Source organism: Pelodiscus sinensis, chromosome 17, assembly GCF_049634645.1.
Source record: "Pelodiscus sinensis isolate JC-2024 chromosome 17, ASM4963464v1, whole genome shotgun sequence".
Classification (NCBI taxonomy): Eukaryota; Metazoa; Chordata; order Testudines; family Trionychidae; genus Pelodiscus; species Pelodiscus sinensis.
Genome location: NC_134727.1, coordinates 10,158,358 through 10,183,541, shown reverse-complemented (window position 1 = coordinate 10,183,541; position 25,184 = coordinate 10,158,358).

Below are 25,184 nucleotides of genomic sequence, written 5' to 3'. Positions count from 1 at the left end.
GATTGAGGAAAGTATGGTTTTAGCTGATTTGAACCACTTTAATATACCCTATAGACAGATGTGTTTCATTGATCATCTTTACTGTGCCATATAACAAATGGGAATTGGAATCCAGACAGGCAATAAAAAGAGACAAATAGTTTACCCATACAAAGCTGTAGAAATCCAGGTTAAATTCAAGTATTGATAAGAAAAGAGGAACAAAATGGAAGGTTGTTCCTCTATTAACATCTACATTTTTTAATCCAAATCATGCTTGTGTTACTCTTCCAAGTACAGTAGTTCCATTCACTTGATCTACCAGATTGAATCTCAGTTTTGTAATGTGTGCCTAATGTCCCTTTTGGTAAACATGACACATTGTGTAGCTACTCCCACAGATTTTCCGAATCTTACTCATTAGCAACAGTAATCTATTTGTAACTATTTCATCTCTCTTAAGTAAATCTATACTCATCTCCTATAAAATGATTCATTTAAGAGCTAAAGTCCTATTAACAATTCTGCAACAGAATCACCATGTGACCATGAACAAATCAGTTAATCTTTCAGATTCCTCAGTTTACCTGCCTGTAAAAGGAAAAATGAAATTCTTTCTCCCAGGGATGCTGTGAGTATTTGTTTTGTAAAGGATGTTCTCTCATGAAAATGTGCCACTTAATCATGTTATTCTCAATGTAATCATTTTAAATATCTTCAGTACATCTGTCATAGAAGGTTGCAAGTTACAAGATGATTGGTTATTACGTGTGTCATTTCAAATAGGTTCCAGTCCACCAAGTCTTAATGCACAGATGGCCTTAAGACATCTTCCAAGTCATGTATGTCATGACTATGGTTTTCTACAGTCACACTTGTGGTTTTTTTTTTTTTTTTTTTGATCAATCAAATGCACTAGCAAGGAGTTGTCAGGAAGTACAGTGCTTAGTACAGTCTATTAAAAATACAGTGAATTACAGAGACGCTCCATTACAAGGAGCGAAGGACATGCACAGAATATTGGGAAAGGCTTTTGCCACATTCTTTTTTCAGTTCGGGAATCTTCCCGTTTCTTATAGGATGATTTACTAATAATCATTTCTTCTTCCGTTACTTGTGACATTTTGTCTTCTTGTCTTTTCCATCTAAAAAGTTACAGTGAAAAGACAGTAATTATAGCATAATAAAACTGATTTCAGAGGTAGGAAAAATTTCAACTTGGTCTTAAATTGAAGGAGGCTTCAAAAATAATGAAGTTAATTGAAGAATATCCCCCCAAATGTTTAATTATTCTCAGAAAGCTGCATAAAGCATTTTCCCAGCTCATTCCTAGGCCTGGAATGAAGATGACACTTCAACCTCTGCTTTGTAAGCAAATGTGAATCTGTTTCTCTAACTTGTGCTTCAAAACATGTCTGCCAGTTTCCTGGCAAGATTAGAATATAATCTCTTGTTCCAGATATATTCCAAAACTCAAATAAACTATATAGAAGTCTATAAACTATAGCAATTACTCACGGCTCAGAACTGCAGCTCAGAAAAAATAATAATTCAAGCAACCCACTGTTATCAATTTACATGTTTTTCCCTTTGAGATTTGAAAGACAATAGACTTTTAGACTGCTAGTGCATTAAATATCTTTGTTAGATCAGAATATAGTTTGCAGAATAGCACCCATAGAGCTATAACTTAACCGGTTTAATCCGGGAGGCATGATTTAAGGGAATGTCTACCTAAGGGAGGTCAGTCTAATCTGAAAATGCATACACAAGATGCAGTTCATTAGCGAGCACTAACTCTACCTTTACTGTGAACTCTGGAGCCCTATTTAAAAGTGTACTAAGTTTGATACAAATTGAGTTACTGTAGTCCGCTGTTCGTGTGCATGCAATGTTGCTGAGCACTAATTTGGGATTCCTCCAACTGCCATCCCACATTGCTTTGTGGGAGTCCATTACAGTATGGTCAGTTTACAGGTGTGCCCTCCCCTGCTCTAGGATTGAGTGGACTACATGCTCCCCCTCCCATATTTAAAATATGGCATGGTGCCATGATCCAATATAATGCTCCAATATATTGGCCTTACAGCAATATTACCATAGCAGCCTTTACAACATGTTTTGAGCAGCTGCTTAGAGCCATGCTGAGATCCTACATCTCCTTGCCATCTGGAGATAAGCATCAGTGCAGCATGCTTTTGGGAACAGCCACCAGGATAAAGATGTGTTTTTGGACATTGCTAATCAGATGTCTGCAAGGGGTCACAAATGGAATGTCAGCCACTGACACATAAACAGCAAACCACTCAGGAAGACATATAACTAACCAGATTGCCGTGAAACTGTCCACAGAAATGTAATCCATCCAGTTTAGGAGATGCTGGGCTGGAGTTTACACAGTTGCACTACTACTAAACCCAGGTAAATTTTGGACCCTACATCCTCTTCCTGTCCCCACACCCACCTACCCACCCACAGCGTTCTCTGAGAAGCAGCAGCAAGAGACATCAGAGGATGAACACAAAGAAGGCAGCTGAAGAACTCTCATCAAAAAGCCAAGATCTCTTCAGGACTCAGAACTGTTGGCGCAGCCTTATAGGAAGCAGACAGCAAGGCAACCTGAGACTGAGGAGGCAGCTCCTATGGGGGGAACCTCATCATGTATTGTGTGTGTCTGCACTTACAAGTGGTTATTATACTGCAGTGTTAATTTATGCTTCGGATACCCCACAGCTACAACCATTTGCGGTGGATAGCACCTGAAGTCTTTCTGAGTCTAGCCTCTGCCTCTCTCCCTGATCCCACAGTGTTCTACTTTGTCTCCTCATATACCATTTCAAAATGATAGGTGCCCCAGCTTTCCACTTGGCTTCAGTGTTATGCTAAGGCCCTGACCATCAATAGGTATGTGCTCTCTCTGGCATGGGCTTATAAATAATCTATATGTTTCCCTTTCACCTCCCCACCTTTTTTCTGACTGAAAATCTGTGGTAGATTTAATTGAGGGATTACAGTTGAGGAGTCTAATCTCCTTATTCATAGTGGTATAGTGGCAACATCTGACGCTCTTCGCCATTTTAAAACATATTTTAAGAGGATCAAGGCAGGGATCCTTTCTTGTATTCTACAAGGCTGTATTATATGGGCAAGTGGGAAATGTCCAACATCCTTTCAGGTGAGGTTTACTATTACTTCAGCTTCTCTCTGGGACTTTTCCCTGTATATAAGCCTTAGAACCTACAAAGTATCTTCCTGAAGATTCCCAGGGTATGTCTACACTACCCTCCTAGTTCGAACTAGGAGGGTAATGTATGCATACCGCACTTGCTAATGAAGCCCGGGATTTGAATTTCCCGGGCTTCATTAGCATAAGCGGGGAGCCGCCATTTTTAAATCCCCGCTGCTTCGAACCCCGTGTAGCGCGGCTACACGGGGCTCGAACTAGGTAGTTCGGACTAGGGTGCCTATTCCGAACTACCGGTACACCTCGTTTCACGAGGAGTACCGGTAGTTCGGAATAGGAACCTAGTCCGAACTACCTAGTTCGAGCCCCGTGTAGCCGCGCTACACGGGGTTCGAAGCAGCGGGGATTTAAAAATGGCGGCTCCCCGCTTATGCTAATGAAGCCCGGGAAATTCAAATCCCGGGCTTCATTAGCAAGTGCGGTATGCATACATTACCCCGCTAGTTCGAACTAGCGGGGTAGTGTAGACATACCCCCAGTTATATGTAAAATAACTCTGAGAAATTGCTGCACTAACTAGTAAAAAGCTAAGTTCTACTTCTAAGCTGAGTACATTCAGTCTAGATGTGTTATCCTCTGAGGTAACTTGCTCTCTGCTCTCCCACCCTGGTGACCCACAAACTCCTCCACAGTCTCACTCTCATCTTTTCCTTTAAAGTTCTAATCTGCATTCTGGGATGTATGTGTTTAAGAACCTCCAGTTATGATGATGAGATGGCAAGGAACTAGAGAGGAGCTGGCTCACACCTTCCCTGGATTTCTGGAAGATTAGTGTTTGCTATTATGAGATGTGTTAGCAATATGATGTAATACATTAGATAAATTGGTTAAACTCATTTAGCACCTAATCCACTAAAGTCAAAACAGGTATTCAAGTTATCATTCCACAACTTGCTTTATGCATATAGTAATTCAATACCCACTCATCTTCACAAATTGCTGGTGAAAATCCTCAAAGAGCAAGCTAAGGCAGCTGTAAAAATATCTCTCTCCGACGCCTACTTTTCTAGATTTTTATTTCACACTTAACACCTCTTTGCAGGCAATTAGCTTCTCCCCCTTTTTTTCTTTCTCAGCCTATTTTAAATGAGCACATTCCAGATTTATGAATGAGGAAAGTTACAGCCCGCAAAGGCAGCACTGACTGAACGCTTAAAACTATGCTTGCTCTTTGAGTGCTGTGTAACTCTTTTTATTCTCTGAGGCAACTACAGAAATGTTCGTATTTGCATATTCTCAAGCCAGTTTATGTGAGTAAATTAGAGACATGCCATATAGTTCCTGATGAAATATCCAGAGGAATATTAAATGACTGGGGAACAAGATTACCTGCTTATACCTGGGCTAGTTCTGTTATTTTCATTGGTCACGTGTGATAGGCAGTGTTAAGACCTGACCCAAAAACAGATTTCGGGCTGATGTGCTGATGGGAACTCTATTGTATTTCTTCTAATTCAGGTCTGATTTGGAAGGCCATAAACTGGGGATGGAGAAACACCAGGGAAGTTAGCAAGGCCAGATCCAGTAGTTGCATCCAGTGTGGCAGGGTAAAGTAGCTTTAGTGTTGGGTGAGGGAGTTGCAGAGCAGGTAATATGTGTTGTGTAAATGTAATATAGTCACTGTTCTGACACTGGTCACAGAATTTTATTAGAATGGGGATGAAACCATCACTGGTGGCTTTTAAGAGCAGGCTAGATAAATACCTGGCAAGGATAGTCTAGATATGCTTTATCCTGCCTCAGAGCAGGGGTATGAACTCTTCCTCACATCCACTACCATAAATATTGCTATCTGTAACCTTTCCTGGTCTCTGCTGTCTGGGTTTTTGCTGCAGTTTTAAATAAAAAGTCCAAATAGTCTTACATCTTCTTTTTCCTAAATAAACAAGAATTTATAGCCAGAAAGTTACAGATCTTGGGAATAGTGATAGATGCAGCCGTGTTAGTTTGGTCTAGCTCAGGGGTCTCCAAACTTTTCTGCCCGAGGGCCGCATTAACTATCAAACAGCAGTTCGGGGGCCGACTACACACTTGAGGTCCAAATAAAAAACAATCAAAAAATGGATGCTGTTTTTAATTATTTATTTAATATTATTTTATTCAGTTATTATTTAATAACACATTGATACACTACACATGAACACCTGTATTAGTGTGAATGGTGAAATTGTTTCCTGGATGCCAAAATAGCAGACATTTCTGGCTTTAGAAATCACTGTTTGAAATTGGGGGTGGTGCTTGTCCTAGTCCTGCAGGAGGGGCTCCAGAACGGGGAAACTGCTGAGAACTCATTTCCACCTGCGCAATGTGATGAAAATTGTAAGCAACATAATCCTGGCAATATGTTCAGCCTAAGACACTCACACTTGAAGAGATGTGATCGCTCTCCTATCATGCAGGGAATTAGGTGACAATTTGTAACATAGCCCCATGGAACAAGGGGCATGCATTTTAATGGGAAAAGCTGGTTTGAAAGCAGACATGTTATCACTGTGCCACAGCAACCAGACCGCCTCCTGCAATGGGCACCAGCTCCTCAGCCCCGCCCCCGGAGAAGTAGCCCCTCGCTCCTAGCCCCTGAGAAACCACCGTCGGGTTTCCTCCCCTCCGTCCAGCCTCCCGCGATCCTCTGCCGCCGGGTCTGATCCGGAGCCCGCCTTTGAGACCCCCCTTTTTCGCCCGCCCGGCCAAGCGGCACACGGAGCCGTCCCTGACCTGGGCTACCTGCAGCCACCTGCGCAGCCGCCTGCGAATCCGTTTCTCCCGCTGACACCAATGCTCGGACTCAAGCGCCTCAGGGATAATCTCACCAGCACGCGGAAGAAGGCGGGGCCAGACAAAAAGGTCTCCACGGGCCAGATGAGAGGGCCTCGCGGGCCGCATCCGGCCCGCGGGCCGTAGTTTGGAGACCCCTGGTCTAGCTAAAACAAAAGACAGAACTATGTAGCACTTTAAAGACTAACAAGATTTAGGTTTATTAGGTGATGAGCTTTCGTGGGCCAGACCCACTTCCTCAGATCAATTTGTGGAAGGAAATTGGCAGGACCATATATATCAAAGTGACACAATCAAAAAAAGTGAACACCGGCTTTACCATTTCTCCCAGTTGGTTAGTCTTGTATAAGGGCGTTGTATCATTGTTTCATTTGACTTATCAAATAGGTTTCAAGATTCCCCCTCCCTCCCAAGACAGTCTCTATTCTCAGGTTCCCTTGCAACAAACCCCGTTGGCCAGCTTTGTACACATATTCACTCTGCTGATACCATTATTGGACCTAACCAAGTGAGTTATAAGATCAAGAACACATATTCCTGCGCATCCAGAAATATAATTTATGCTTTCATGTGCCGAAAGTGTCCATCTGCTATGTACATTGGACAAACATCTCAGACACTTCGCCAAAGGATCAGTGCCCACAAAATAGATATTAGGATCACAAAGAAAAAACAGTTTCTTGCCATTTCAACCAGAAAGGACATTGTCTCAGGGTATGTCTACACTACCCCGCTAGTTCGAACTAGCGGGGTAATGTATGCATACCGCACTTGCTAATGAAGCCCGGGATTTGAATTTCCTGGGCTTCATTAGCATAAGCGGGGAGCCACCATTTTTAAATCCCCGCTGCTTCGAACCCCGTGCAGCGCGGCTACACGGGGCTCGAACTAGGTAGTTCGGACTAGGGTGCCTATTCCGAACTACCGGTACACCTCGTTTCAAATCCCGGGCTTCATTAGCAAGTGCGGTATGCATACATTACCCCGCTAGTTCGAACTAGCGGGGTAGTGTAGACATACCCTCAATGACTTGATTACCTGCATCCTGCTTCAAAGGCCTTTTAAGACTACACTTGAAAGAGAATCCTCTGAACTGTCATTCATGCTTAAATTCGACACTTTACACCTAAGTTTGAATAAAGACTTTAATTATCTTACCCATTACAAAGATAGCTTCCCCAATTATCACCTCTAATATCATTAGCTCACAGACATTTACCTCCCCCCCCCCCTTTCCCTTCTGTTTTGAAATTTGATTTGTCCTTTTCATATGTGTTCATTTTTTAAATTGTATCCTTTGGTATATGGTTGTGACTATTTCCTTCCACTATTTGATCTGAAGAGTGGGTCTGGCCCACAAAATCTCATCATCTAATAAACCATCTTGTTAGTCTTTAAAGTGCTACATAGTCCTGTAATTTGTTTCAGCTACACCAGACTAACAGGGCTACATTTCTATCACTATTCTCAGGTGGTGAGAGGATTATGTTGACTAGGGTGATAATTCCATTATGTGCATAACCCGCAGAATATGCTGCTAGTGTCTTGTGCACTGACCAGGTTAATAGATTCACTCACATGTGATGTGGAGTTGCAGCTACAGTCACTGTCCTCAACTGGAGCTGGGCAATGCCATCTGCTTATATCTGATTGGGTAATCTTGGCTAAGAGCTTGAAAATCTCTCATAGTTAAAGCATACAGCTTTATGAGTCTTATATTCAGCATGTCTCAGAATAGGTCTGATTACCAATGCTGTCCCTCCATCCTGATTGGTAAAATAGGGATCATATTTTTTCTGCCTAGCATGAGTGCTGTGAAGGTCAATCTTAGTGAAAAGCTTTACTAATCTTACAAAATCAGAACACGTTCAAAGAATTAGTATTTTTGCTGCTAGTGGACCTGTCTTTCAGGGTTCAAAGAAGAAGTAACATCAGCCCTCATTGACTCCAGTAGAAGGTGAAGATGCTACTGAGCAGGCTGTCAAGTTGGACTCAGAATACCAATTGGAAGCTATGTTCCTGCTGCCTGTAGTAATAAATTGTAGAGGGGACAATAGTTTTCAAAGACAGATTTTTAAGTCCTGTGTTATTTGAAAGGATGTTTTATTGATGGGAAAATAAAACAGCTAAGCATTATAAATTACATCTTTTATAATACTAATCTGTAGCGTTCAGTCAGACATTTCAAGTCTTCATTATAAAATCACCATTTCCTTGTAGAAACTCAGATTCTCCTGCCAACCTGTGAATAATGCAATATTCACAGGAATTTTGAACAGTGCATACCGCAGAAAAGTGGTTGCACTAGAATGCAATTTTGTTTTCCTGTGTACTTTTACCATTAGATTTCTAGGAACTCCTTCCTCTGTGCAGAATGCACCAGCCATTTTGTTACTGTTCTGCAAAAAGACAGATCGAGCTCTCTCACAAAGACTTTGGTTTTCAAAGCTACTAAGGGATTTAGATACAAAACTACCATTAAGTTCAGTGGGAATTGTGTGACTGAATCCCTTACACCCTAAAGACCTTCTTTGTGTGATGAGCAAACAGAATGGATTGATTCAGACACTCAGTCATAAGTTAATTAGAAAAAAATGGTTTTTTCCTCTTAGATTTTAATGGAGGCCTATGCTCACTTATTTCAGAATAAGCCCAACCATATGTCTTTCGTGACCAGGTTGAGATTTTCCAGTTAATGTTTTCTTGGCTCATGATAGAGTGTTAACATTTTCCCTGCCAACTGCTGGATATAGTCTACCACTGGAAATTGTTCATTTTTCTATATCTTTGTACTTATAGTCAAGAACAGAACTAGCTGTGTTGAATAAGAAGCACTAGAAACTTCCCAAGAACTCTTTTTTTTTATGGGATTTCTAGCCCAATTTTACAGACCCAAGAAGGTTTGGGTCTCCTATGAATAAAAGAACACTTATTTGAACTGAACAGAGAACAAACTCCAATATTCAGGGTTGCTTAACATTGTTAACAAGAAGCAAATGTTTTCATAGTTTTGCTCCTACAGCTTGACTCTCAAACATAGGCATCATAGTTCTGACTTTTAAAAAATTATACATAACAGTTAATAATGTAGATTTAAGATGTGGAAACTCAGTTTATTATTTTATATCATTGATTTTAACTACGTTTCCTCCTAAAGTAAAGAATTTTGAAGAAATGTCTCTCCTTGGTTTCCCCTAAATATCCCTTGTTATAAATTTTTGTGAAATATGAGCTCATTACCTTCCTGGCCTTTTGTGTGACAACAGACAAGAACCAGTGTAATATTCTGAAATCTAAAGAAAAGAAGAGTTTAAATAATGCATAACATGCTCACGAAAAGCATGGAAAAGTCAAGGGCAATGTCTTAGAAATATCTGGAGTTCTATAGTTCAGCTCTCCTAAATTATATAATTTAATATAAAAAGCTAGGTTAACATAATAGTAAGAATCTGACAAAGAGAAAAATAAAGACATTTGAGTGTAAAGCTCCCACATGGCCCTTAGCTTGTGCAAAAGTAGGTGCCAAATATTTTTTACGGCCTAATATACATTAATTATTATGTTACCTTGTAATCTTTGTATTCTATTCAAAGTTTAGGGTCTACAAAATCTCACTTTTTTTCTTGTGTTGCTGTGCACCATGCTGTTTTATACAGAACAATGTAATGCAGTGGGATGACATTTAAAAAATAAAGCAATATATGTATTCAAAAAAAAAGTTTTTAAAATGCTTTTAATCTCAGATTTCAACCTCATGCACATGAAAAGATCTGGATGTATAAACCCTTTAAAATCATGATTTTAATGGAAATCTCAAGAGATGTCTGAATGTCAATATAATGTAGCACCTGCAAAGATCAGTACCCATCCACAAGGATTCTGTATTACTGTTTAGCTCCCTTATAAAATAAAAAAATCCTTCCATCATTATTATCATACTTGCCAATTAGCCCGTCATAAAACGGGATTTTCAGGTCTTCTCTCCTGAGCTCTCTCGCTCTGTCTCTCTCTCTGTCTCTCTCTTCCTACTGCCTCCCCCGCTCTCTCTCAGCTCTCCTCCACCTCCTGCCTCTTTCTCCATCTCTTTCTTTCTCTTCTCCCCCTCCTGCCTCTCACTCTCCCTTTCTCTTCTTCTCTTCCTGCCTCTCTCTCGTCTCCATCACTCCCCGCCCCCTTTCCCTTTCCCTTTCCCCTTCCCTCCCGCCATGGCACTTGGCTCAGTGCTGCCTGCTCAGCCGGGCTGCTGTGAGGGAGGCGCGCAAGGCGGTGACATACACGGCCGGGGGCGGGGCCGTGTACATCAGCGCCCTCTCTTCCCCTCCCACCCTGGGGGAGCCCAAACAGCCCCTTGCGCTGCTGGCTCCCCCGGCGGCCCAGCTGAGGGGCACAGCACTCAGCTGAGTGCCACAACGGGAGGGGAAGAGGGGCAGTGACGTACATGGCCCCACCCCCTGGCCATGTATGTCACCACCCCGCCCCCTTCCCCTCCCTCCGTGGTGGCTCGGCTGAGTGTTGTGCGCTCAGCCAGGCCACCACAGGAGAGGAGGGGTGGGGTAGTGATGTACACAGTCAGGGGGCAGGGCTGTCTATGTCACCGCCCCCCCGCCCTCTCCCGTGGTGGCCCGGCTGAGGAGCGCACCACTCAGTGCCACGGCAGGAGGAGGAAGGGGGGCGGTGACATACACATCCCTGCCCCCTGGCCATGTACATCACCGCCCCGCCCCCCTTCCTGTCCCACCAGGGCTCAGCTGAGCAGCGCAGCACCACTCAGCTGGGCCATGGCCGGGGAGCAAGCGGCAACAAGTGGCTGTTTGGGGTCCAGCTGCGGCCAGTGGCTGTGGCCAGTGGCTGCACCCCCCCTCGCCAGGTCTGCTTCCCGCCCCCCCTCCTGTCCAGCCCCACGGTCCCCAATTTCCCCCCAGCTCTGCTTCCCACCCCCTCTTCCTGCCGGCCAGCCCCACGGCCCCCCGGATACGCCCCCCGCTAGTGCTGCTTTCCTCCCCCCTTCCTCTAGGCTCCCCATCCTCCTCTACAGCCCCCAATCACCCCCAGCTCTACTTCCCACCCCCCTTCCTGCCAGCCCCGCCCCCTTCCCCTCCCTGTGTGGCGCCCCGCCCCCTTTCCCCTCCCCTACCTCCGTGCCATGCTGCGCTGCTCCCAGTTGAGCGGCGCTCCTGCCAGGCCCCGGCGGAGGAGCAAGCAGTGGCAAGCAGCCCTTTGGGGTCTGCACTCCCCACGTATGGGGAGCGCGGACCCCAAAGGGCCACTTGCCATCCCAGGCCCAGCTGAGTGCTGCTCCCACTGGGCCCACCTGAGCAGCGCTCAGCTGGGCCCTGGCGGGGGATCAAGCGGCGGCAAGCAGCCACATCGTGCCACACAGGGAGGGGAAGGGGACAGGGCTGGCCGGAAGGGGGGTGGAAATCAGGGGGGGGATTGGGGGCTGTGGGGCTGGAGGGGAGGATGGGGGGCCAGAGGAAGTGGGGAGGGAAGCAGCGTTGGCGGGGTGGGATGTTCGGGGGGCTGTGGGCCTGGCCGAACGGCCACGGAGGGAGGGGAAGGGGGGCGGGGCGCTGACGTACACGGTCAGGGGGCGTGGCCATGTACGTCAACATTACAGATGCACAGACAATGGGCTACTATATATATGATTTCTACATTATCAAATTAGAAATGTCTTAAAAATGAATTGACCTCTGTGATATCCTAACACTATTCTGATCTATTTAGTTCTACATAGCTTTATCCTGAGTTAACTACTTATTTCCCATTGTGCCAGGAGACCTTTGTGCACAATCTGCTAAGTGTACAAGATTTTATTATTCAGCTGCTGCTCATTTATTTCCTCACAGTGTTCATGTAGTCTTTAAGGTGCTGCTAGACTATTTGTTGTTTTTTAAGTTTTCCCAGTTACAGACTAACAGTCCTAGTATTCTATGATTCTGTGAACATGGCTCCCCCTCTGAAACCTATCCTATCAGTCACACCAAAAAACTGCACTGAAATAATTTCATCTTGAGAAAGAAAACAAAAAACAAAACAGAAGTTGTTCCTGTGAACCCTTTCTCAGGAATGTAAGGAGAAATTCACCCATGCATGGGGCCAGCAAAAGGCCTTAACAGATACTTAAACAGGTCTTAAATGGCATTTTAACAGATGCAGAGACCTTGTGTTGGTCCCACGTACAGGCACGAATTTCACCCATGGTGGTGCTTACTTCTGTGTAGTGTTTCACTGGGACTACACATTTCAGAGTAAGGGTTTGCATGATTGCACTGAGAACCTGGACAACTGACTGTTCTGTTGTAAAAAAGGACTGTCTCTAAAGGGAAATTTACAGACTATGTAAACTCTGCCTGAGACTTAGTAAACCATTGAAGCTTGGTGGAGGGCTTATGTGATGTTAGAGCAGTGCACAGGGCTTCATATGGGCCTTCTGCACTGGGGTAAATTTCATTTTACCTGCATTCCCTAGTGGTTCACTTTTGAAAATCTGATCCAGGATGATATACAGAAATTGTCTAAGGGAGTCAGGCACCCAGATCCCACTGAAAGACAGAGATTTAGGCATCTAGAAAATTTCAACCCACACTGAATAGATGTACCGTTTACTAAATACATGCAAAATAATAAAAATGTGGTATAAATGTTACATTTAAGTCTTACCATTGAAGCAAACAAATGCAAACTAAAGGCTTTACTAAGAAGTTTCTCCAATCTAGATCTTACTGCACGTTCTGTATATTTGCTACTACAGCTTTCATGACAAACAGTAATATTAATATATGTGCAAAGTGCAAGAGTAGAAAGTGAAACACAGATGAATTAACATCTTGCTTTGGAACCTTAACTTTTGTATTTCTTGGGAACTTTATGCAAGAAACACAATATTACATGTGTATATAAATGTATATAAACACAAAATGTACATAAACACAAAATATTAGCGTGTATATCTTGCACAAAGATGCTTTTGTTTTGAGAGAAATGGGGATTCAAAGATATATAGCTTTTCAATCTTCCATTTAACTTTTTTAAATTCAATTCCCCCAAAGAAGTTGTTTTACAAACATCAAATTTGTTTTGTTTTTTGTCCTAATTTGAAATAAGTGCACTTAATCAGGTTTTCTTTGTTTTGGAGTTTTTTGGGGGGAGGCAGGCAGGGGAGAAAGGAAGAATGTTTAAGACAAATCCACACATTTCAAATATGTTTATCTGTGGGGATGTCATGAGGTTTGTAAAAAAAACAAACAACAACAAAAACCCCAAAGAGGATTATGTTCAAAATTTAGATTTTGGTCTGGATTTCAAATTTAAGTACAGGTTGAACCTTTCTAATCCGTCACCCTCAGTACCTGGCTGTTGCTGAACCAGAAATTATGCCAAATCATGGGAGGTCAATATTGTCTAGCATCATTACCAACACTCCCATTGCTTACTGAGATTTTCGAAGACACTTAAGGGTATTAGTGCTAAATAAAAGCACAGAACACTGAGAGCCAGGACTGGTCACTGTAAACAAACCTTATGGGACTGCAGGAAACTTAGCCACACCCATGATAAGTGGGCATCCAGCTAACTAATATCATATTGGACCACAGATGTCACCAGACCAGACAGTGCCAGACTAGAGAGGTTCAACCTGAACCTGCAACACCCATTGACTTCATTATATTGTGTCAGTTTGCTACAGTTCTCTTCACTTTTATTCCTATCAGTGTATGCCATAACCCTGCATTGTTGAACACCTATTTTGTGTGGTTTATCAGTCCATATTTACACTAGTCATTGATATAAAAAATCCCCAACAATGTTGCAAACATTTAGAATTATCAATATGATCCAAGTCCTCTATAGAGTTTAAACACTTTTTAGAAAAATAAAAAGGAAAAATCATGCTTCGTGGAGTGTACTTGGTATGTTTAAAATGAAGGAGGCATCTTAATTAGGCAAGACTGTCTTTGTGTCTACTGTGAGTCCTGCCTGAGAAAGTAGTGCAGGATCAGGTCCAAATGAAATACATTAGAAAATAGTTAAAGACGTTAGCAATTTCATGTTATTAGCATGAGTCCAGGAAAACTCCATAATTACTGACAGGCAGACTAGAATCAGGCACTGAAATTCCCTATGTAATTGTAAGTTGAAATTTTATGCACATGCATTTTTATTTTAACATCAGTTCATGCAAAATGTGTGTCTCTCATCGCATAATTATGTGTGAAGAGGATTTACAAGATTCTGATTCTGAGGATCCATTACAGTCTATCAGTCAAAATATATGTTTAGTTTTTCAAACTGCATATTATAATATAAGAACTTTATAAAAATAAGATTTATTTATCCAATAGACTGTAAAGGCTTCTCTAGAATTACTGTAAATACATATTTAACTTCTATTATGGTAATACGAGACAGTGTTCATACAAGGCTATAACCTGAGTAACAAAAATATAATTGTAGTTGCAAAGGATTAAATTAGTACAGGATATATTTTAACAATAATCAGTAGTACAGAGTTTTGGCAATATTTTAGGCCCCTGTTCTGCAAAGATTTATACACTTAAGGGCTGTGTCTAGACTGGCAAGTTTTTCTGCAAAAGAACCTGCTTTTGCAGAAAAACTTGCCAGCTGTCTACACTGTCCGCTTGAATTTCCACAAGAACACTGATGATCTCATGTAAGAAATCAGTGCTTCTTGTGGAAATACTATGCTGCTCCCGTTCGGTGCAAAAGTCCTTTTGTGCAAAAGCTTTTGTGCAAAAGGGCCAGTGTAGACAGCTCAGATTTGTTTTGCGCAAAAAAGCCCCGATTGCGAAAATGGCCATCGGGGCTTTTTTGCACAAAAGCGTGTCTAGATTGGCACGGACGCTTTTCCGCAAAATGTGCTTTTGCGGAAAAGCATCCGTGCCAATCTAGACGCTCTTTTCTGCAAATGCTTTTAATGGAAAAGCTTTCAGTTAAAAGCATTTGCTGAAAAACATGCCAGTCTAGATGCAGCCAAGAAGTACTGCTGCGTTCTGTGGCACCACAATGATGCTTAAAGTTAAGCACATGAATACGCTTTAGCGTGATTGTATACACTGTGCCTTGGTCTAAACTATGGAGTTATTTCAAAATAACTTCCCTTATTTTGAAATAACAAGTGGAGTGTAAACACTACCAAGCCCAATATTTTGAAATAAGGGGCTGGTTATTTCAAAATAATAACTCCTGCTTTCCACAAAGAATAATGCTTTTTTTAAAATAGCAGTAATGTAGACGCTCCTCTGCTGCTTTTACGAAATAACTACTCACCAGAGTCGTTCAAAGTAATTACTCCCCAATGTGTCCTGGGGCTCTAAGTTGAGGTAATGCGCCCACATTAAGAAAGCCTGCCTTGGACTAATTTTGAGGCTTCCCTGAAGTGTTGACATGCTATTTTGAAATAGTTATTTTGGCAGTTATTATTTCAAAATATTTTTTTTCTAAATAATTACCTAGTGTACACATGCCCTGTGTATATAGAGATGTAGATAGATAGGTATATGTAGTTTCACAAACTTTTTATTTTCAAAAACTACCACTTTTCCATTGGAAACAATTGCTCATTGTGGAGGAGTCATTTGCAAAATCCTATTTTAAAGAAAAAATGATTTTTTTGAGCCTGAATCTGCAATACTAATATTTAATTACTTTGGGTGAATTTTTTTCTTGCAGAAACTAATTTTGGGATTTTCAAAGCATCCAAAGTGAGTGGGCAATCTGCTTTTTAGTGATAGTTGTGAACACTTAACAATTTATCATGATTCCTGTGATAATTGATGGTTTTCTTGAAGCCCTAGCTCTTGGAATCCTATGATTATATGACAATCTCAGCGTTCATTTCCTCTTTAAAATGTGGCTTTCTATACTTCATAAATGTGGAATAAAATTTGAGAATGTGACCCAACAGCACCCCAAAGACTCCAAAGACAAAATGGGAGAAAGAACTCTGTGTGAGTGTGTGTGTGTGTGTGTGTGTGCGTGCGCGCGGGCACGCATACGTGCACATGCATACTTGTGTATTTAATACATGATTGTGACTGCCAGTATAATAGATGACTAATATCACTAAGACTTTGGAAATCTTATTCTAAATGGATTATAGAAAAATGTTTAGATACCAAAAGCCTTCTTCCTGACCTTGGCTTCAGGACTTGATACTGTTGTGTGGCAGTCCCAGAAGGCCCAATCAGCACTGGGGTCCCATGGTATAGAGGGCTACGTTGTGGTATTTATGCTATAATCCTCAGTAATAGTCCATTCAGAGACACTCCGCACCAGGAAGATCACCAAGGAGATTATACATCAAGCTTGCACAGTCTCTCCTAGAGCTGTGCCATCTGTTCCAGTCATCAGGTTGGAGCAGATTGCTTTCCTCTGCCTCCTAGCTGAAGAAGGAACTAGGACTACAATAGGGAGAGACCCATGCACAGCTGGGAGGCAGAGGAGGCTTCTTGCACACCTGTCCACCTCTGCAGAGCCATGTGTGAGTCTCTTAAAGTCTGGCCCTCTGAGAGTGTCCCTGTCCTGAGGTGAGCACTCCCTTCCTGAAGTGCTTACGAGCGAGAGCAGAATTTCACCCAGCATCTTCAGTAGTTTATGGAGAGATGATGATAGAAATTAAGGGCAATGGAAAAAATATTGTAAGCTTTGTGACAGATCTAAGAACAGCTGACATCAGGACAGTGTTAAAGGCTCATGGAACATGCAACTATCTGACATAACATCCTCATTTATATGTGTTCATACAGAATGATCAGGGGAAAACGTTGTGCTGTAACTTACTCAGATGCACCAGTCTTATGCTGATTTAACTATTGCCAATGTGTTCATGTGTTCTGGTTGTTTTTTAAACAGTGTTTTACATGAGGGGAAATTGCAAATAGTAAATGTCAAGCATTCACTAGGGGCATTACAATTTCTGAGGCATGAAGCTAATACATATTTGTCTCATTACTGTCAGCAGATCAAAGGTATTCCATGGATGGCAAGGGCTCATAACTCATAGGAGACATAGTTACAAGTGCCCTATGGGAGGTCACAGACATCACAACTTCCTAAATTCACGGTACAAGCTTGTCATTAACAAGAAACAAGGGGAAAGATGTTGATAGTCTTTGGAAAAGCTGATTTTCATAGAGGTCCAGGTGAAAGATTTCATATTTTCAAGTAAAGATTGGTCAAACCCTATGCTGACCATAATGTGTGAGGGCAGGAAGGCTACCTAATCCTTTCCAGAATGTGGTTATGTTTCAACAGGCAACAAGCATGTTTTTTTTAACCGTGTGTTTTGTGATAGTAAAGCCCAATTACAATGAAGGTTAATGTGTTTAATCCTGAACTGTAGACAAAACTTGACACCGACTACAACAGGGGCAGCCAACACTGCCTCAAGTGTGTTACCTTCTTAGCCTCCAGCTTAATAGGTTTTTCCAATCATATTAATTCTCAGCTCCGCTATCACAGATGACATACACATTCCTTTTACCCATCAAGACATACCCAGGGATGGCTTCTAGATTAGGTTGCAACAGTGTGATCTGCATAGCACTCTCCTAGAAGGTCACTCAGAAGCTCCTGCTGCTTGCCTGTTGAATTGCATGGGCTGCGGGGAATATGATTGTTCATCATTTGTCTGACAACTGCACTGTCTTGCTCTATATTTCTGGGTACAATTTAAGATGTCAGCTTTGATTCATAAACCCATATATGCCTGCCTGATAAACAGTTTCTGTCTGTTCTTGCAGTACAGGTGTAACGCTGTTCATGATTCACAGCTCCAGTCACCTAACATGAGCCAGGATTACAAAGGGCTATTCTCCTGTGCGGTGACAGGGGGAGTCACCACTGATTACCTAAAGCACTTTAGTGGGTGTCCCCATCATAGTATCTCAGCATCTGACAATCTTTAATGTATTTATCCTCAGAGAATGCCTGGGAAGTAGGGAAGCTCTATTATCCCCATTGTCCAGATGGACCTGAGGCACAGTACAATTGGGCAGGACTAGTACTATTAAATACGTGGTAGATAGACAATATCAACTACATTATAAGGGTCCATATTCTATATTGGCAGGGAGCTAGATAAGATGACCCACAGAACTTTTCCATCTCTACGTCCAGACTCTCCACAGAAAATAGTTTTGCCCGAAGAATGCAAAGGCACATAATTCAAGCTTTTTGGTCTTTTGTTTAGTGATACAGTAGCCAGTCCAGATATTTCTATTAATAAACTAAAAATGCTATGATGATCAATACACAGGGAAAAAATCCTTCTACCATTATGATGTGTAATAACTGATGAATAAAAAGAAGAAATGCACACTTGAATATGGCCCCATATTCTAGGGTCTCAGAAGGACTCACAAAGTGTTGTCAACCTTTTTCTACAAATAGGGAGCCTGAGGATATGTCTACACTGCAGTTAAAAATCTACTTCTGCTCCATGTCGGCTGACTCAGGCACACAGGGCTTGGGTTAAGTAGCTGTTTTTCTGCAGTGTAGATGTTTGGCCTTGAGCTGGAGCTTCTGAGGGGGGTGTCTGAGCTCAGCCTCTCTCTCTAACCCAACCATCTAGACTACAATTAAATAGCCCCTTAGCCTAACCTGAATCAACCAGCATGGGCCAGCAGTGGATGTCTAATCATAGTGTAGACATAGCCACAGAGGGGAATTACTTTACTTTAGGTCATACTGCCTAATTGGTAGGTCTTCTGGAATCTGATAGCCAAGTCTGATTGGACAGTTTAGTTGACATAAGTAGAGCTGGTTGGCAATGTTTTGATGTTGCTTTCCTCTCCCCTCTTCAAAAAATGCCTATTACACTAAATCAAAGTGTTTTGTGGCAAAGTGTAGCTTTCAGTGATACTTTCTCAGAGGAAAGAGAAGAAAAGAGGTCTCACTCCAAGAACAGTAAATGTCACTGTGTTAAGACATTTGCCTGGCATGAGGAAAACTCAGGTTTCTTGGTAGTATGGACCTTTTTCTCATTATTTTTGAAAGATCTCCTTTTCAAATGCTCAAGTTTTTTTCAGAGACTGGAAAGGTTTTCCAGCAACCCCTACAAATACGAACCTAAAAGTTCAAGAGCTTTTGAATACTCACAAATCCGCAATATCATATTGGAAATCTGTTAAGGACACCCTTTGTTTTAAGATTTCTAGCCTTTCTGCTTCTACAAATAGCAGAAGAACTGCTGGCTCTAATGGAAATTCATCACTGCTTCTCGTCTGAAAACAGAACCTAGAATTCCAGACACTGCAGTGAAAAAGAAAAGAAAACCCCACAAAACACATTAGAAGAAAAAGCATTAATTTAAACTACTTAATCTAAGTATTTAGTGGTAGAAGGTAGGGAGTGTGTGAAGTGGCTGTTTGATTTTATTTATCTGTCCAAACCCCTTCTCCTGTTTCTAGAGCTGGATTTATCTACTGTTAGTGCACTGTGTTGTGTTATGAAATTAAGTTGGAATACTGACTGACTCTGCTTCAACTAGAGTTTTTGCTGCAGTTCTGTTTTACAATTCACTGTGTCTAAGTGCTTGGGGTGCTGTGCTCACCATGACTAAAGTGTTGAATGTCCTACCAGGATTATAAATGGATTAGGACTTTTTCTAAGGTAGAGTGACTTTCCAATCTCTTAACTTTAATTAAGCTCAACTCTAGGCTGGAAACAGACAACTTTCTCTCCAGGTGGGTTTTTCAAAGCTCTCATACTTCTAATTTTATTTTTTTACATAGAAGTTACTGTTCTTGCAAAGTGCTGAATTAACAGCCTTGCAGAATAAATTGTTCCATTTATCCACAGGACAGATATAGCAAGGGCAGGGCCAGAAAAACACTCCCTGTGTTTCTCTGCCAATATACATCAACTCAGTGTAGTTCAGTCTTGGTACCCAACTCACACTGAGATTTGCAATAATAAAACTCATCATGAAGACAGTATTCATCATGTGGATCCTGTCTAGAGCTGGTGAGGAATTTTTTTGGTCACAAAATGACAATTTGTCAAAACAAAAACTTTTTTGGCAAATCCTATTGGTAGTCTGGCTATGCTGAAAGGAGAGGAGATATTTGATATGGGTTTAATCAGGCCACAACTGTATTATTAGATGTCTAAGACTATCCAGCAGATAACGTGCACAGTGCATGTAACCCTCCCTTGTTTTCTTCCATAATTAACTGGGAAGGGAAAGTGCCTTTACTAGTTCTCCTCCTCTCTTTTCCACACAGGTCCCTCCAGCAGATCCATTGCTGGGGTCTTACAACCCTTAGGGTAGGGGTCTTTAACCAGATCCCCTCTTTCCATCCAGATCCCTCCAGCAAATCCATTGTCAGGAGGACCTTACCAACCAAACTCCTCATAAGAGGAATAAGGTGGATGATAATGACGGGGGTTGGGGCACTGGGGGTGTTGCTCTATGCTAGTCATAGGACTCTCCAGTTACTCCCAGCTTGCTCAGTTACCAAGCAACTCTCCTTAAATCCTTTCCCAAGACACTTATCTATTAGGGTATGTCTACACTACCACCCTCGTTCGAACTAGGATGGTTAATGTAGTTGTACGAACTTGCAAATGAAAGCCCGGGATTTGAATTTCCCAGGCTTCATTTGCATCTTGCCGGGCGCCGCCATTTTTAAATGCCGGCTAGTTCGGACTCCGTGCCCGCGGCTACACACGGCACGGACTAGGTAGTTCGGATTAGGCTTCCTATTCCGAACAACCTGTACACCTCATTCCTAAAGGCAAGATGCAAATGAAGCCTGGGAAATTCAAATCCCGGGCTTCATTTGCAAGTTCGTATGACTACATTAACCACCCTAGTTTGAACTATGGTGGTAGTGTAGACATACCCTTACTGTATGATTTCTTTTATGGAATTCCTGCGTTGAACATCTGCTATACACTTCAATAATGAGTTAAGACCTATGGCATACTGTCTCTGATGTTTATGCATGAACAGGGCCCAATTGAACCTGCTGTGAGGAAGGTGGGGCGGAGAAACTGCATCTAAGCTAATATGGTGCAAAAGGAAAAATTCCTTCCCAGCCCCATCAATGGGGAAGCTAACATAATGTCCACAGCCAATATAGCTAATAATCTACTATTTACCACCAAAATGGGCAGGAATCAGAACCGAGGGTCCTGGCTCATGCTGATCTTCCTGGGTGATGAGTCAAATTAAGCTAAGGAGAACCACCTGTAAAGGTTTGCCCCCTTCTAATGATGCTTGGAAGAACTGTTTTCTTCCCACCAAACTTCTTTCCCCCAACTTAGCCATCCCCGCAAGCAGAACTATGACTCTCTTACATATTCAGCACACTTTGCATATGCCAGTGGAGCATGCTTTTTAAATGCAGAGCTAAAACCGATGTTCTGATCTGATTATTTCTGACTCAAACCCTTTGTTAACCCCAAGTATAGGTGATGTGTGTCCATTCTTCATTTGCACATATAATTAATGTATTATGTCACCAGTGGTGAAATGACACACTTCTCTGCTTACCAAACAAAACCAGTCTATAAATGGTTTGTCTTGTTAGCATGAAGCTGGCAAAACCTCTACAGTCTAATTTGGAATCCCTTCAGTGGATGAATTTTTGTATTTTTATAACTATGACATGCAATTATTGACTGATCCCAGGCTTTTACTAAATATGCTTGTCATAAGGTGCCTCAGACTGATGAGTCACCATTCATTTTCTGCTCAAGTTTTTCATGTGTATATTTTTCCTTTTATCGTGTTATCTATCAACCAAACATAACAGCCGCTGTAAAAGTGACAGAACAAGTTTTACAAAGAAAATAATATAATCCACTGCTGTGAACATGTCACTTCAGGCAATAACAGTTATATATGCTGGCTGGAATACTTCTCTGATGTCTTTCCTTAAATAACTTCATTATTCAATGAGACAGTTTAATTATTTAACTAACAAAAAAGATGAGCTCTCAGTATTTACATTAAGTTTCTCTTCACTCGTCTAAAGTATTTCCTTATTTATTTTTATTTTATAGCTAGAAGCATAGGCAAATCCTCAGCTCAAAGGCAAGCTATTTTGTTTACACATGTGGGCACGAAGGCACACACACAAAATAGCTCTTTGTGGTTTGCAGGTTCCTCAGTGTTCCCTGCTGGGGACACGTTTGCAGGCACCATGTTTAGCTCACATGGACCCACCATCACCAAAATATCTTACTTCTCACATGCCTTTTCACTGTTTCCCAGCAGCACAGATGACTGTTGATCTTAGGCAAACGTCACTTTCTTCATGCCTTTCTGCTTCAGTTTGGTATGCATGTGTACATTTTCTACTAAGACTCAAATCCTTACCCCCTGTGACTTTCAATTTCTCTCCTTCTTTCTAGTGTTCACCTACTCATCAATCTCTAGTGAAGTTTACACAGTTTGAAACTGGTTCATTTAAACTATCTTAGTGAGAGGATGAGTGCAGAGGAAAATTTTCTTTTGTGTCTCTGGCCATAACACAAGCACAAGACTCTTAATGGCCACATGGCAGTCCAGGCTCAGGTTATTTACAACTGTCATGGGCTGGGGGAAAGTGGCAGGGCTTGTTTTCAGGAATGCTCATCTTTGCATGTTTAACCATCGATGGAGCCATGTAGATTAGTGTACTCGAAAAAGGGAAATGAAGCCTCTTCATTTAAATCAAAATGGTCGCCACGCTGCACCAATCGGCACAGCGCGGCAGTCTAGATGGGGATCTGCCGACCCCACAACCCTTCATCGGCAGATCCTTTATGCCTTATTCCCTTTGTTGTCCTGCCTAATCTACATGGCTCCATCGACGGAGCTATGTAGTCTAGACACACCCCTTCATAATGAGACTTACAATTCCCCATTGAGCAAAAAGTTGAGATGGACTGAGATGGGGTGTGTGCCAGAAATATTCCAAAGAGTTACATTACCTGTCTGCTATCCATATTATTTTACTTACTTTCATTGGGATTCCTAACAAAGAAAATAAGAAATGAGTTTTAAATGATAAATACAATTTGAAATGACAGTTTACACCTCTGCTAGCATGAGAAGATGAGAATGTCAAATTTGCCTTTTATAATGTAGTTTAATGCATGAGAAAGACTGTTAATAACAGCAGTTCTGTAGGGAAGTGATAGAAGAACCATCATGTGGGTCACTAAAAATGGACTGAACAACTCATTAGAAAATAAATATTTACTATTGACTTTAATGGGAACTAAGATGGCAATCATTAAACTCTGAAAAATCACACCCATTCTGTTTCTAATACCCATGGCTCTGTGACCTTTTACCTAGTCTCTCACAGTAAATTTCCTAGCAGCAAGTTGTGAATACAGTCCCATCAGTAATTCCAACATAGACATAACATACATCGGGTTGTATGTCTTGCTGTTCCTGAGTCTCAAATTGCCTTGGTGCTGAGGATTTTGTAGACTCTTTAGGAGAGTGAGGTTCATCGCTCTAGAACATTGATCATTAATGTCGAATCACTTACACATATTTCAGAAGTTTGATCTCCTGGAGAAGAAGAGATGTACAGAGGAACGTGGGCTGTGATTTGCAGCACAATCTGCACCTTTGTTTTGCTTGTGTAGGAGTGCCTGCTTCTTGGCATTGTTGTGCCTCTGGCATTTCAAATGAGGAAGAGCAAGTTTTTGTTCACTGCTCAGCTTGTTTTTCATTTTCCCAAGAGTGGAAGGATTTTTCCTTTCATCTTTAGTTACCTTACAATGCAAGTGTTCTATAAACTGCAATAGAGATACGTTAACTCTGAGGATAATGTCCCGCCACATGGAACATGGAAATGAATAGTCCTCTACAGAGAATAATAATAATAAAAAGTTTTCCTGCTAGAAAGAGAAAGAGGGTGATTGATATATTTGTTCTCAGATGTGTTACTCTAAAGTATAACTATGTTATTTAAATTTGGTCTCACTTCAAAATACATTCATCTTTATTATCATATTAAACTATGACAATGATAATGAACGTACCTTGTTTTACTTTCCTAGAAAGATTCCAAGCCACTCTGTAAACTAAATATAAAAATCCCTTCATCCTCCACCGAAATGCTGTTAAATGTAGAGTGAAAATGGAAGCTGTTTAGAAGAGCACTTCAACACTTTACAGCAGTATTTAAGGAAGACACAACATTAAGGGGAATTGTAAAAGTCACATTCTGGGCATAAAGTTGTTTGCCAAACAGCTCAGGTAGTTTTATAGGATAATTACCAGCTATACTCCAGTTATTAAAGTATATTACTGGGAGATATGTACAGTTGGAATGTCACAAGCCGTCTCAAAATCTGCCTTTACCCACTGATTTTACTTCTTTAGCTCACAGAATAATTCTTTGGCTGAATTCACAAAGAATTCAAGATGGTCTCAGTGTGTGAAAACCAAGCTAGAAAGAAAACTAAGGCGTGTCCCAAATGTCTGGGTGAATTTCAGAATGCAATCCTTGAAATCACTGTTTTCAGTACAAGCAGGCCTGTGACTCTTTTGGCGGGTGAAGAACATGCCTGGGTGTCTTGTTAACTGACCTCAACAATAACTCACTCATAGAGATCTCTCTACCAACTTCCCTGCAAAATGCTGTCATTCAAGCAATCCTGGAAATCCTACTTTTGCTATAGAGGACCTCATAAAATAGTACTGTACTCCATTTCCAGCCTACTCTTGCCAAATAGTCATGGAGAAGGTGACTGCAATGATATGACAATACTATCTAAACCTGTTTAGTAGCCTGAAACTCTCAGAGCCACCATACCAGGATATGGCACAGCAGATTATCTGTTAGAACCAGGCGAACCATCTCTAATGGCCTTGGACCGAGGCAACATCTACATGCTGCTATTACTTTACATCTCAGCAGCCTTCAATGCCATCAATCACTAAAAGCAGCAGGTTCTAATAACCTGGCAGAAGCAGATTGAATGGTAATATTTTGACAACTTGTGTATATCCTGCTTCACCACCACCGTAGTCTCTGTAATTGCTAAGGTGATCCAATGCCTGGAAGAAATAAGTAAATGATTGAAGAGCCACTATCTCAGACTTAATCAGAAAGGATATTTAAGAAAGCTTGCCATCACACTGAGCTTACCTTCAAATGAACACATCCCACCCCAGTTTTTAAGTTAAAAGGAAGCATTGGAGTCTTTT